The 9,597-nt window shown below is 43.2% G+C and overlaps 1 protein-coding gene across 1 annotated transcript in view; it reads right to left on the reverse strand.

The window, feature by feature from the left end:
* cabp5b (calcium binding protein 5b) overlaps positions 1–8,949 on the reverse strand; it is a 35,028-nt gene extending 26,079 nt beyond the window's left edge. Inside the window, exon 1 of the mRNA XM_056580059.1 lies at positions 8,726–8,949. The gene's annotated coding sequence lies outside the window, so the exon portion shown is untranslated. The remainder of the gene's footprint in view (positions 1–8,725) is intronic.
* Positions 8,950–9,597: the final 648 nt, after the last annotated feature.

Here is a 9,597-nt window from a genome sequence, read left to right on the forward strand (position 1 = left end):
GATATTTTGGTGAAACCGCATAAGTCTTCGGCGGACCGTCCAGACGGATCAGGCGGATCCATTGCACGATATGCACTTTTTCGGAAACCATGTCCCAGGGTTGTTATGATGCGTTTTATTATCCATCCGTCTCGGAGGTCCGAGGACATTGCCTAGCGACACGCACAAACACGCCCCTTTACCTCGGACGGCGAACTCGCCATCTCGGTTGAACTCAGTGGTGACCGAGCAAAATTTCGAGACAGAATTCAAGATGGCTGCACCCAGTGTGACTTGAAGCATGAACTGTTGTGCATGGATCGCTTTGGTGGTTTAAATTGCAATTTCAATCACTCGTATTACTGCAATACCTTACTGCGTCCGTATCTCTGCCTATGGCCTATATAGCCTACCTATTTTGGAGCGCCGGTACTCTGCCAATGCTGCCGCGACAACAGCTTTCCGGGTGGCGTCCATGCTTCCCTCCAACGACCGAGCGAAATAATAAAACGCTTCAAATGTGGGCGTGGCGTCAGATCTGAGATCCGAGGCAGTTCGCAGAGAATACTAAAACGCACCATTAAAACCGGACCTATGCGGTTTCATGTTAGGATTCGTGTGGACGCCTGAAACACAAACAATGATGTCATCGCCTCGACCCTCTAGCCTTAGTGATTGGCTAGCCCGCGGAGTCTCAGAACGACAACAACAATGATGGTGGACTACATGCTTGTGATTAGTGTTGCTTTCGTCAACGAAAATTATGACTAAATATCATCATCAACGACCCTTTATCACGTGAGGAAAACGAGACGAGAAACGCAACGTAAATGCTGGTCATGTGACAATAACTATAATTAAATACATAATGCAATATTGTTGACGAATAAAAACGAGACTAAATGTGTTTTACAAAATAATACTCTGCAAAAATGTCTCTTCATTTTCGGTGATCAAAACTGGTCGAGAAAAATTGTTCATTTTATTTATTTCTGGGGCTTTATCAGGTTACGTTACTTCCTGAATCCCCGCTCGTCGCGGCATTATTTAGATTCACAAGACGCAGCTGTGGTGCTAGCGTTAATGAAAACGTAAGGCCCTGTCCACACTAATCCGGGTAAATATAAAAACGTACAACTTGTAACTGAAGATACATAGTACATTGCACAGAGAAATCATCATAATGGTATTAGTGTACCATATTAAGCGCTATATAAATTTCATTTATTACTATTATTATTATCATTTACATTTCCCCTGCCATTTTTTTTTTTAGATGAGCGCAAGCTTGTGGCAGTGTCATGGCAACCGAACGCCATCGTATCTGAAAGCCTCCGACTACCCTGACCACACTCCAACTTGAGAGAAGGACTAGACTAAAAATTAAATTAAAACAGGCCGCCAAAAACAACATTACTTGTGATGATTCTGCACCAGATAATTTCCCTTGTTGGGTTGATAGTACAATATTGTAAGTGCAATATTGTAATGCTCCGCTACCAAAATTAGCTAAAAAGGATTACGGACAGACACATACACCAAATCTATTTAGATCCACCGCAAAGCGTTACCAGGAGGTATTGGACAGTCATCAGGCTTTATGCGCATGCTCAACTCTTTTTTTTTTTCTGCTGGATTTCTGTAGCAGAAGCAGCGCCCCTTATGGGCCTGGAATGTTTACTACAGCATTTCTACAGGCGGTGTCGTGCCAATTTTGTCACCCCCCACAAGAAGTGCATCATCATCAAAATGCATTCAGTATACACTATGCTTTGATTTCACCCAAGGCTTAATTAAAAGTACATATTTTTCTAAATGTAGGTCATCAACAAGGATGTAAAGTCGTAATTTCGGGCGCATCTATCAAAATAAATGTTTTTTTCATCCGCTTGATTACGATCTTTATTCATTCATTGCGCCACGGCTGAACTGACGGGGATATTCTCTGATATTATGAATCTTAAAGACTGGTACTTCCACAACAAGTAAATACTCGTAGTGGGCGTTATCTCGTTCATGTTGGAGAAGGAATTGGGAGAAAGGAACTTTGCCTCTGACTCTCTGCAGTCGTATACACTTGGTGTGATCCTTGACTCATACCAACCCATACAAACTCTCTGCATGGTGTCAGAAGTGAGTACGGCCTTCTCACCAGGGTTTTTTTTCTCTTATTTTTTCGGTCGTCATTGAACAATGTTGTTTTTTATTTCCCAGACGTGATGGCGGATGGATTTCGCAGACCAGGAGTAATTTTGGGCGGGAGAATGATATCGTTATTGCTGAAAAATAAGTAAAAGTTTTATGAAAACTGCACTCCTCAAAACAGGAATGTGGAAAGGCACAAGTTTCTTACCAGAAGTCAGAAACAAGGAGAGAGCATCGAATCATTCACAAGTGACTTAAGGATTAAAGGGGCCCTATTATGCCATTTTTTACTGTTTATTATTTAATTTGTTTGACCTCATAGAATTGATTTACAACAATAAAGGGTTGTCTAGCGCATTAGTTTTTCTCCTACTTTCATGAGTATTACAACCCATATGTGAAACACCCTGTTGCTTAGAATTTTGAGGCATTTAGAATCTTGGTGCTGACGTCAATTCAGGCAATCTGTCACTGTCTACTACGGCTTTGGTGCTACCTTACCAATTATATATTATAACTCAGAAATATTATAACTCACCTTACCAATTATATATATATATATATATATATATATATATATATATATGTATAATTTATGTATAATTTATAGATATATATAATTTATACATAATATATAAATAGTATGTATTTTTGTCCATCTACTTCTCTACTCAAACTCTATTTTGCAATCTTATCCATTCCCCCCGACCCCAGCGTGTCCAGGAACGCAGCAAAAGTTTATGACGCTCTCCCATTGACTCCCAGCAAAGGTACATGTCTACGTCACCATGTACCGGAAGTAAAAGAAAGCCGCGGAGAGAATCCCAACAAGCCATTTCTAGGCAGCTCGGTAACAGTGATTTGCGGTAGTCATTTACTCCTCCTTGTGGGAATTTTATGGTATTGTAACTTTGCCAACCATTTATATACCCCAAAACATATGTAAAGCGCAATAGGTGAAGGAAAAAACTGAAAAGCATAATAGGACCCCTTTAAGGCTTAATAGTTCAGGGCTCCAGACTAACTTTTTCCTTGGGTGCACTGGTGCGCCTACATTTTTAATTTGGGTGCACCAGCACGCAACCCGGGCAGCTGCACCGGTTGCACCGTCGATATTTACGCCATTGATTAATAATATCTTGACCATTAAATAAATGCCTTAAATAAATGCCGAATCTGTATCTCTCATAAAGAATATCGTCAGACAATGCCAAGGGATCGGTTCTGTCCCGAAAAACCCTCCGTCTCCGGAGAGACGGCTGTACGATAAGTGCGTCGAGGTCCATTGGGAACACCCACAAATGGTGACGCCATTATCGGAGGAGGGGCTAGGAAGCTGCGCACGCCGATATAAGTAGCCGATCTCCGGGTAGACTCGCTGAAAAGCTGCTCCCGACCAGGTTTGGTTGCGAGCGTAAGTCACCATGGTGATACAGCGACGCTTAAAGAGATCGACTTTCATGGTACAGCTAACCCAGGCTTTCAGCTCAACATTCCTCGCTAACCCTCTAATCGAGCTTCGTAGTACAGGCCCCTGGATTGGGCTTCGCGGGTTTGTTTCCCGGCGTTTCTATTGTTACCGGTGGAACACGCAAGACCTAATCAATACTTCATTCACTGCCTAATCAATACTTCATTCACTGCCTCTTCCGTGGTTATTACAATATTATGAATAGACTGCTCTGTAAAAAAAATAATAATAATAATTATACCAGATACATTTTCAGTCGCACTACCCCGAATTCTAGGCGCATGTGCGCCCAAATTAGGCGCACTCTGGAGCCCTGTAGTTCCATTTTTATCTGTCGGATACACAAGATGACCGAGGCAAGCAGCAAGACATTAGCAACAAAAATGCAATGTGATGTCACTTGACACTTTCAAAAGTCTTAAAGGTCCCATGACATGCTATTTTATCTATTCTTTAATATAGGTATTAGTGGGCAACTAACACAGTATTCAAAGACGTTCCCGAAATTCAGCCGTGGTGCCGAGTTACAGCCACTCCGAGCCAGTCGCACATTGAGCTTCCCCCAAATGCGCTGTTTTGGTGTCTGTAGCTATAATGCAAATGAGGAGGAGCGAGGCGGGTCAAGGAGGAGGGTGGGGGTGTGGCCCTGAGCATCTTGCAGCCACGGTACCATGCGCTCTGTTTACAGTGGATGTATCGCAATGGCGAGGCGCACACAGCCTTTAGCCGTGTTCTGTAAAGATTCTAGAACACACGGGAGTCCTGGAGCCCTATATCTAAATATTATCATATAGCCTACATAGATATCTATATCATATAATATATATTATCACGGCCAAAAGCTGTGTGAGCCGATATTATGAATCTCAAACGACCGCGTTGGGTTCTCCGACGTTCCTGGTTCTTCAACGTCCTCATCTAGGGTTGCCACGGTGTGGACATTTTCACACCGAGTAATACGCTCGTGTCAACACCGGTATTACCGGTATAAACGGTATTGACTTTGAAACTATAGGTCAACCGCCATCTTCTCCGTCAACTCTCCTCTCACACTCGGTGACAGCGGCTGGCAGCGCGCCAATTCTCGGCGTCTTATAACGTTCTATATATAATAGTATATATATAGTATAATATAATTGTATATATCATAATATCACGGCGAAAAGCTCTGCGCGCCTCCGGATGCCCGTAGCGCGGGTAGCTCACGTAGGGATTGGGCTCTGCGGGGTTTGTTTACCGGCGTTGCTATGGTTACCGGTCTTGTAAGGAAGCACGTCAATTCTCGGCGCGACAATTCTCCCGCACAGAGCAGAACTGTGGCCTATTCTACACATTTTAATTTTCCTAATTATAATTACATTATTCATTTTTACTGAATTTGTTTTTTATTACTGAAAAAAATAAAATAAAAAAACTCGGTGTTGCCGGTGTGCAACACCGAGTAAACGGTGCTGGCCTCAACACCGGTAACACCGGTAATACCGTATACCGCGGCAACCCTATCCTCATCAATGTGAAGTAGACTGAACCGCGACAAGGAGGAGAAAGGGATCGTTGCCGGGCAGCGCTTAGGCACCTCCGCCTCCGGCGGTGGTCCCTCAGCGGGTCTCAAGCGGGAGACATTCGCCAACAATCCCTTTCTCCTCCATGTTCATGTTCTTGAGGGAGTCAAAGCCAAAGTTCCTTCCCCAATTCATTCTCAACCTTGGCTGAGAACCCCCAATACGAGTCTCGTTGTAGAAATACCAGAGACGAGAGTCCGACGTGTTATGCGCCATAACACCAAAAGCAGAACGGTTATCCAAATAACAAGGAAGTGTACAACACTTGCGTTACAGTCCTGGAGCTCTATATCTAAATAATATCATATAATACATAGAAATCTATAGCATCTAATACATATTATCACGGCCAAAAGCTGTGTGCGCCTCCAGACGATATTATGAATCACAAACGACTTTGTCGGGTTCTGCGACGTCTCTGGTTCTTCCACTTTCACATCAACCTGAAGTCGACTGAACCGGGCGCTGCCTGCTGCCGGCTGCCCGCTGCCGGGCGATGGTGCCTCGCGGCAACCGGCGGCAAGTCGCAGTTCATGTACTTCAGCGAGTCAAAGCCAAAGTTCCTTTCCCCCAATTCCTTCTCAACCATGGCTCAGATAACCCCCACAACAGTCTTGTTGTGGAAGTACAAGACACGTCAAAGAACCGACAAGAAACACTTGCGTTAGTGTGTGTATTCACACACACACACACACACACACACACACACACACACACACCCACACACACACACACACACACACACACACACACACACACACACACACACACACACACACACACACACACACACACACGCACGGCGCCCGCACGGCGCCCGCACGGCGCCCGCACGGCGCCCGCACGGCGCCCGCACGGTCGAGTCTCATTGGCGGCCCAACGTCTCTGGGCGGGCCAGGCAGAGTAAGGGGAGGAGCTGAGATTCTTGGTGACGTCATAAATGCAGACATTCCAAATCAGCGCACTTGAGCCTCTGTTTTTTCAAAGGCAAGCAGAACAGCTAGTGATCGTTTTTTTACAAGTTTTAGCCATTGGGGGACCATAGGCAGGCTAGGGGAACTCATATTTATAAAGGAGGTAAACATGGCGTCAAGCGGTTCAACTGTTGGTTCACGTTAGTCCTATAGAGAAGTCGAGTGTCTGTTAGCCATTTGGGCAGACGATGCTATTCAGGCACAGTTGGAGAAGACCCACAAGAATCCCGACGTATTTGGGAGAATCCGCGAATAAATGACTTTATTATTGTCCATGCAGCGGACGCTTGGTGATGACGTGTTACGACGTGATGACGTATGTACAAGAGCCTACCGTGGCCAGGACACAGTTGCGACGGCCAACGGCCACGGCCAGAGGGCCTAGTGTGAGTGCAGGCGAGAGAACAATGGGGCCAGTTGAGCACGGTGTGAAAACAGCCAACGGCCACGGCCAGATGGCTTAGTGTGAGTGCACCCTTAGATTCTTCGGTTCGGCCAGTTCAGCATTCGTTAGTCAAAAGGGGAAATGTCAAGTCAAAGGTCAAGGGTCATGTGTGGCGCTTCAGAGCGCTTTCACCCGAGATACTCAAGTGATGCAGGTAAATGAAGGATATGCTCCTCCAGGGCACAGGTGATCACGGTCCACTCCTTTGGATAAGGAGGTAACTTCTTCCCTAGCTCGCCACCCCTTCGTCAAAGGGAATTCGATCCATATCTCTCAAGTGTTTCCAAGGACTCCAAAAAACCTAGCCTATATAAAAACAGGCTATTATACATGGGTCTTAGAATAACACCCTTAATGGCCATAATGGATATCATCAAAAACATACCGTTGAAACACAATAGTATTGCAGTAATGCAGAATTATCTTTTTAACTATATCATGAATTACAAATCATTTCAACCCTTTTAACCATGAAATATGATTAAATACGCCTTAGTTAACATGTAACATAAAGAACATCTTACAGGCTTCACCTCAACATATTAAATTCAAGGCTATAATATAGAACAGTCTTTTTAAATATATGCTACATACCATTAGCACAAGTAGTGCATAACAGAGCATGCATGCTCGAGTTGTAAACATTAAACACCAGAAAAAGTAAAGTACAAACAAATTGACCAGCAAAGTAAAATGGCTTAGCTTCCTATTTTCTATCAGCTTATCAGTGAAATAATGTGCTGCTTTTACTGTAGCTCAGAACAGTTAACATAGTCAGGTTCACACACAGAATCAGCGGTAAAATACAAGCATTCTTAACCCTCATAGGGTGTTCGTTTTTTTGTTACACAGGAGGTGCTGCTGGGTCTGGTGGACCCATTGCATTTTAGGCCTTTTAATTCAACATAATCTAACTTTTTTTTTTAAATACTCACCAAATGGTTACTTCAACCCAATTGCAAGTAATATAAACAACACATATGTTAAATTTGTTCCCTTTACCTTTGTTAAATCACATTTATGAATAGAGGTGCCACTCGTTTTTGTTTATTTTCATATTAGCATGTAATAAAATAAGAAAATGCATCATAAAACAGGCATAACTGGGAAATTATCAACATCATTAGAAATTGAAACATACTCAATAACATCTGTCTGAACAACACATTAAAGCCTTTGAACACGGCCATTATACGTATATCAGTCTATACCACACATGAGGGGCAGAGTCTCACTGTGTGTGTATTGCATATGTATTTTTTGCACTGGTTGCATGTATATTGTGTTTTATATTATTATGTATTATGTATATAGTGTATTTGTCTTTTACGTTTCGGAGCTGGCTGATGCTGATCCTCCTCTTCAAACTCAGTGTCAGACTCTGAATTTTCAGAAATGTTATCCTCACTTTCTGAAACTGTTTCCTCAGCATCACCATCAAAACCCTCTGTCTCTTCAAATATCAACTGTAAGGCAGTCTGAACAGAGAATCGCTTTGCCATCTTGATCAGTTGTGGTATTGAACCACGCTGACAGAGATTTTTTTATAGTGTCAGATCCCCAAGCTTGGTTCCCGCAAGACAGAGGGTGAAATGTGTGGGAATATGGGTGTAGATAGTGTTGGGTGCTCCAATGTTGCAACCTTGTGCGGGAACAGTGGGTGCACACTGTGGGTGCTCACACCAAGGGCCCATTCACCTGCTTTACTCTCCACACACACACACACACACACACACACACACACACACACACACACACACACACACACACACACACACACACACACACACACACACACAGAGGAGAAAGGGAAAATGAGGGTGCACAGAACCTATGATTTCCACACTTAAACTAGCTCCGGGTCCACTGGACCCGAATACCCTGTGTGTAATATAAATGTGATGGGGGGGTATACAGGGGGGGGGTCCTTGAAAATGTTTTCTGATTTATGTTCCTCACAGAAAATGAGCCAAAGCCAATGAATCTTAGTTCAAAAAAATAATTATTTGTATCACTTTTATAAAGCTAAAAACTGAAAACGGGTCCCACAGACCCGAACACCTTATGAGGGTTAATGAGCCTCGTGGTAAGACACAGCATGGCTAGCACAGTTAGCAATGAGCATTAGCTTCTAGCTCCATGAACTCACCAAGACTCGGCCGAAAACAATAAGACTCCCGGCGCTCGGTCATCAATTCCCTCTCTCTCACTTCGGGTTCGTTTCCCTTCAACTCCACTCAGTTGTTATATAATTTAATAACTGACTCTATAGTTGACTCTTTTTCTCAGCTCGTTCTCACTCGTCTGCTTGTGTTAGCGTTCTAGCTGCGCATGAACGACAGCACTGAAGGGGCGGGGCTTACTTCCCTCTAACCATTGGGAGGTCTGTATTCTTAGATACAGCCAATAAGAATCCAATATGAGCAAAATAACCCAACAGGTAAACAATATAAGGCTTAAAGGGACACTGTGTAAAAATTACTCCCATCTAGTGGTACAATTGTATATTGCATTCAAACTAATAGTGCTCGCTTGTTCAAAAACTTCGGTGGGCAGTATGTGCCAAGAAGCTGTGTCATGACATCCAATACTACCTCATCAAGTCATACGAGTGATGATGAGGTTCGTTATTTCAAACAAATTTCAAACGGCATTGAATCATTAGTGTAAGCTAATGATGTATGAGTAATTACTCATACAGCAAGATAGTGAATTATTTCAGTCATCTTTCACGCTGGCTCAGAGTGAAAACGCGTTTGCATTTCCTGTACCACGTAGTGCTTTTTGTCCCTCTCCGCAGTTAATAGACCGGAAGAACATGGAAGCCTCCATGAAGCTTACCCGTCCTATGTAACTACATATTAATTATTCTTCGCTCAGGAGGATAAGTGAGATTTTTGGCAGAGATAATTTTACACCAATGAGGACTCATTTATGAATGAATACGTTGATTTGAGGTAATAAATGACTTAAAATATTACACAGTGTCCCTTTAAGGGAATATAACAGACAAAGAACAGA

The sequence above is a fragment of the Gadus chalcogrammus genome, chromosome 2 (genome assembly GCF_026213295.1).
Source record: "Gadus chalcogrammus isolate NIFS_2021 chromosome 2, NIFS_Gcha_1.0, whole genome shotgun sequence".
In the NCBI taxonomy this organism is placed as follows: domain Eukaryota; kingdom Metazoa; phylum Chordata; class Actinopteri; order Gadiformes; family Gadidae; genus Gadus; species Gadus chalcogrammus.